This window comes from Pteropus vampyrus, unplaced genomic scaffold, assembly GCF_000151845.1.
Source record: "Pteropus vampyrus isolate Shadow unplaced genomic scaffold, Pvam_2.0 Scaffold81, whole genome shotgun sequence".
NCBI lineage: Eukaryota > Metazoa > Chordata > Mammalia > Chiroptera > Pteropodidae > Pteropus > Pteropus vampyrus.
In genome coordinates this window covers 7,333,406-7,339,293 of record NW_011888862.1, presented here as the reverse complement: position 1 = coordinate 7,339,293, position 5,888 = coordinate 7,333,406, and the positions used below count along the sequence as shown (strand labels likewise).

Genomic DNA, 5,888 nt, shown 5'->3' with positions numbered 1-5,888 from the left:
ACTTTAGGTTCTAGGGAAGTTAAGTCACAAAAACATGAAAAATTATCTAACAAGGCATGGTCTCTATAAAGGACCACCCCTCTCCAGATCCGATCACTTTATTGTCTAGTGTCCCTATGATACTGTTAATGAAGCCTGAAACTGAGCAGTAAAATGCTACTAAAACATTAACAAGATCATCCTCTAAACTGGCTTTGGCTTGTTTTCTAGATTATATTATGTTCCTTAAGAGCAGAGTTTGCATCCTCCATTTCTTTTGTAACTTTGCTGCCTAGTTCAAGCTTTGGTATATAGTAGGGGGTCTGTAGGGCCTCTGCTTGATGGACTGACTGCAGTATTCAAGCATTATGGTGCCAAGAAGGTCCATTTTCCATTGATCTAATTTTCTTTTCTTCTTTCATTTTCAGATTTGTAAAGAGTTTCTCCATCATTTCTTCTGAATTTCCTGTCAGGTGAGTGAAGCTATTTCTAAATGATAATGTTGTAAAAATGATGAATATTGAGCTTTTTTTTTTCTTTCAAGTCCTGTTCCCCACCTCCTCTTCATTCCAAATCCCCATCCCTTTAATTGCTGTATTCTTGTTTGTTTTGTTTTTAACTCTTCACTCCCACCCTCTTGAAACTTTCTTTTCTTTAGATATTTTCTTTTTCTTAGAGATTCTATTGTTGACTCATTTCTTCTCAATAATCCAATTGTTTTTGAATAATTTTCAGTAATGGGTACAGATTTTGAAATGACATGGTACAGTAAAATCTGGGGAAGGAGAATGATCATTTATCTAGAACTCTGAAATTCTGTTTCACTATTTCCCCTTTTCTTCTCTTTGGACTGGCTTCCCTATCCTCTGACAACTCTTCTCTTATTTTGAAATGGACCATCGAAGTGTTCTCTCTCTTACCTAAAGTGCTGTGCACATGCAGCTTTCAAGGGCTCCTCTGAACCAAATTTCTGCTCCCACCTTCCTTCTACATAGAAATTCTGAAGCCACTACTAATTTACACTTCCTGTTTCCTTTGAGAATCAAAAATAGTGGTTATTTCTGTGACTTTGCTGATATAAATAACAGAAATCTTATAACCAATACAAATATTTATTATAATTATAAATTATAATTACCCTATTATAATTTAGAGGATAAAAACACCATTATTACAATAAATGCTAAAAGTTTATTGTTATAAATAAGGTTAAAATACTTGAGCAGGGCCACAGAGCTAACAAATGGCCAAGCTGGGACTTGAAGTAGGAGTTGGCCTGATGTGATGACAAAAGCAAGAAAGGGCTCAGAATATTGGTGGGTGGCTCGCTTTCCCTTAGTACTTCACTTCCTCTCAAACATGATCTCCTGATGATACAAACCATGTGCTTCTGCCTCATCCCTGTCCCATCCTCCAGTGTAGATGAACGCCCTGAAGATGCTTTTAAGGAGAGTCTCTTTTTCCTTTTCTCTACACATTGATAGAATTATTGTGCAGGAACAAATTCCAGACCCAATCAATTTTAAAATGTTTTTTGACTGCCTGATGTGCATGGAGTTGGGTGCTGTGGGAGTTGGGGTGATGTGGAAACCAAGTCTGTATAGGAGAGGATATTGTGTTCTGGTGCCTTATTTTGTTTTTAGGACAAGTTGGGTCTCATGGACCATGAAGAGAAAGTGTCTTTTAAGTCGAAAAAAATCACTATTTATTTGGCCACACCAATGACCAATGAATCTAAGTAGTGGCTGTAAGCTCTTGAGGGCAGGAAAGATATCTTGATATCTTGATATCTTGAGGGCAGGAAAGTTGGGGTGATGTCTTGTTTATCGTATCTTGAGTCTGTAGCATAGTACTTTGCATGTAATAGAAGCTCAGTAAATATTTGTAAACTAGATGAATGAATGTAGAAAATAATTCTAAAATCTATTTACATTTAGCACTGGAGTGTACTATAAACTTGTCTTCTAAGTATACTTGTAGTAATAGCTAACACTTCTTGACTGTATTAAGACCTTCATTATATAATCTCACTTCATCCCCACAGGAACACTGTGAGATAGATCCAATCATTATCTCCATTTTTTTTTTCAGATGAAATTTAAGTCCAGAGAGATTAAGTAACAGGCCAAGGTTGCACTGTCAGTGGTGGAATTTGGATTTGAAGGCAGACAGATGGTTCTACCATGCATGCTCTTGTACCCTATGCTATTCTGCTTGTTTGTATTGTCAAACATAGTTATTACGAGCATTGGGAGAGGATCCTGAAGAGTGAGAGGAGATAAAATAGGCTTTCATTTTGCCTTGGGTAATTCACACATGGGTAATCAAGCCAATGGTAGACTGTAGGAAGACAGTGGAGAAATTTGGAGATGAGTGAGGGAGTCAAAATATAACACCTTTTACCAGGTTTTATGAGTATTTCTTTAAGTGCATAATTTATTTCTAATCTTGCACATCTGATATTGATTCACTTGTTTTACTGAATAAACCTTTTTTTTCTGCATTAGAAATCACTTAATGCTTATTAAGAAAATCATTTTGCACTATAAAGACCAAACAAATCATTTTCCTCCCATTCGCTTCTAGAGACGTGAAAGCTTCATATTACAATCATGCCTTCTACTTCACCATTGACTCTACTTTGTGCTCTGACAAATGACACACAGAGCTGCTATTTGGGACTTCATATTCAGCACTTAACAATTAACCCAGTTTCTGTCATCTTTAGGACTTTGGGGGGTGGGGAGCATATGGGATGTTGTTTCTCTTACTACAGCATTGCTGGCTTTAGTTCTTGGTGACTTTATCTTCAAAAAATTTTGTTGGTTAAGTTGGTTCCTTTTGTCCTATATTTATTCGAATTACCCCAATTTACAAGATTTGAAATTGCTGCTAGACATTTTTGTGAGCATTCCAGAGAATTCTATAAACAAACTCATTTGATTTATAAAATGGGTAAAAATGTGAGGCCTTTCCTTGTCAGGTTTTGGCACCAGGGATATGCTAGCCTGATAAAAATGAGTTAGGCTAAGCTCTTTTTCTCTATTTGAGTTCTTGTGAGATTGGAATTCTTGTTCTTTAAGTATTTGAAAGAATCACCAGTGAAAAAATCTGGCCCTAGAGTTTCCTTTGCAGGAAAATCTTTGAGACTTTTAATGGTTATACATCTGTTCAGTTTTATTATTTCTTCTTGATCCTTTCTTAGCAAGTTATATATTTGTTCTGTTTCTATCTAGAGTTTCAAAATTAATGAATAAAGTTGAAAGAATTTGCCTGTTTCTATCTAGAGTTTCAAAATTAATGAATAAAGTTGTCCCTAAGATCCTTTTATCTTCCTTGATTATAGCATATTCAGTTACATTGCTTTTTAAATTCTTTCTATTGGTTATTTGTTTACACTCTCTCTTTTTCTCTTCCTCTTTCCCTTCTTCTCTTCTTTCCTCCTTCTCTCCTCCCCTCCTCTTAATTTTGTCAGAATTATCTTTACAAAGAACAACCTTGGGTTTGTTAATAACCTTTGTTTTATGTCTTTTTTTTCTATGTCATTTAATGCTTTTATTTTTATTATTTCCTTCTCCTTCTTTGGGTTTATTATTTTTTTTATAAACAACAGAAATTTATTTCTCATATTTCTGAAGGCTGAGAAGTCCAAGATCAAGGCACCAACAGATTTGGTGTCTGGTGAAGGCCTGCCACCTGGTTCCATAAACAGCATCTTCTAGCTGTAACCTCACATGGCAGAAGTGGTGAGGGATCTCTCTGGGTTCTTTTATTAGAATACTAATCCCATTCATGAGGGCTCTATTCTTTGGATTTATTTTGCTGTTCTTTTTCAAACTTCTCAAGAAGCTTAACTTATTAATTTTAAGCAGTTCTCTTTTTCTATTATGTATATTTAAAATATAAATTTCATTCTAAAGATCTTTAGCTGTATCCTCATGTCTTGATATATGTTTTTATTATTGATCAAGTCAAATACTTTCTAATATATGTTATGACTTCTTTGACCCATAAGTTATTTGTTAAATAACAATTTAACGTTTTTGTTATTACAGCTTAATTATGTTGTGGTCAGAGAACATTCTCCTTTGCTTTTTCCAATTCTGTAAAATGTTTTTTTTTTTTTTTGAGACTTTTTTTGGCTTGGTTTGTTTTCATAAATATTCCACAGGCACTTGAAAAGATTATGTACTCAATCGTTATTGAGTAGAGGGTTTATATTTGGTCTATAAGTCAAGCTGGTTAAATGTGTCATTGTCATTCAAATATTCTATCTTCAGTGACTTTCTTATTTGAATTTTATCTAATGCCGATACAGATGTGTGGATATCTCTCAATATAATTGTTAATTTATTCTTTCTGTATTCTGTCAAAAATACTGCTTTGTGTATTTTAAGACAACATTATTAGTTGCATTTACATATAAATTTGTTCAGCCTTCTTATTGAATTGAACCTTTTAGGAATGAACTGTTTTATATCTAGGTAATGCCTTTTACTTTAAAGTATAATTTGTCAGATATTAGTACAAACATTAATTTTCTTTCAATTAGTATTGGCATTGCATATCTTTTCCATCCTTTTATTTTCAAATTTTCGAATCATTATGTTCTAGTTGTGTCCTTGTAAATAGCACATAGTTGGATTTTGTATCTTTTTTCAGTCTGATAATCATTACCCTTTAATTGAATATTTAGTCCATTTCTATTCAATGAATCATTGATTTGTATGTGTTTAAATTTACCATCTTCCATTCTTCCTAAACATTCTTTGTTTCTTTTTCTTAGCTTTCTTGCCTTCTTTGATTGACTGAATATTCTAAAAACATTTCCCCCTTCCACTAGTTAGGAAGTTATATACTTCATTTCTATTTTTTAGTAGCTACTATAGAAATTACAATGTCTACTGAACCTTTTAATGTCTAAGGATAATCAATACCTTTAGCCTCCTCTAGGATAATACAAGGACCTTGGAAGACTTTAATTTTTTAATTTATTTTTTTCATTTCCTAATTGACATATATTCTTTCCTATATTATATGTAATATAGTTGTCATATTTTTATTCTATCATGTTTCACTTATCCCTGCAAGATATTATTACTAATGTTTTATATAGCAGTTCATTTAGATTTACCAATATATAGTGTGATCCTTATCTCTGAGCAACTGGGGCCTCTTGCCAGTGTCTCATGCTTTAGAGGTCCTTTCTCTGGCCCTCCCCTAGTCATACCCCTCTCCAAAGGGCAAGAAGTCTGCAACACAAAGAAGATATTCCCACCTGGAGCCTGCACTCTCCTCTTCTAGCCCTTGATTCTAGATCATGCTCTGGGTACTCAGGAGCCTGAAATTCCCTATCCAAATATTGTGTGCCTAGTTCCAGGACCTGCGCAAGTGTTTTCCCCCGAGCAAGCCATGCTACCAGGTGTACATACCTCCAAACCTAAAGGATGACCAAGGGATGGCTGCTTGCAGGAGAGAGGGGGGAAGTTGGATATGTGGGTTCAGGTGTCCATACATGTATGCAAAGCCTCTTGTAGTTTGAGATGGAGCCTTAGTGTAAGGGTAAGGGCAAACTGGACCTCCTTTTAAACTCTTGACCTGTATATTACAAATGTTAGGAATAGGCATGGTCATATATTAACCACTTTCCAATTTTAGTATATGTGCTGCTGAAGCAAGCACTACTACTAACTACTTTCTTTGTTCATTCCTTATTGCATTTCAGATCTTATATCTTTTGCCTAAACAAATCTTTTAGGATTTATTTCAGTGAAGATTTGTAGGTAGCAAACAATATCACAGTTTTTGTTTGTTTGTTTGTTTGTTTGTTTGTTTTTGGCTTCCGTTGTTGCTTCTGAGAAGATAGCTGTCAATCTAATATCTGCTCTTTTGGAGGTTAATTGTCTTGG

The 5,888-nt window shown here is 34.5% G+C and overlaps 1 protein-coding gene and 1 long non-coding RNA gene across 3 annotated transcripts in view; one reads left to right on the top strand and one right to left on the bottom strand.

The window, feature by feature from the left end:
* Nucleotides 1–5,888, bottom strand: part of LOC111741665 — a 180,101-nt gene that overhangs the window by 104,428 nt on the left and 69,785 nt on the right. The gene's annotated exons all lie outside the window — the stretch shown is intronic.
* ADGRG2 (adhesion G protein-coupled receptor G2) overlaps nt 1–5,888 on the top strand; it is a 97,791-nt gene that overhangs the window by 26,716 nt on the left and 65,187 nt on the right. The window contains exon 2 of the mRNA XM_011363009.2: nt 408–452. The gene's annotated coding sequence lies outside the window, so the exon portion shown is untranslated. The remainder of the gene's footprint in view (nt 1–407; nt 453–5,888) is intronic.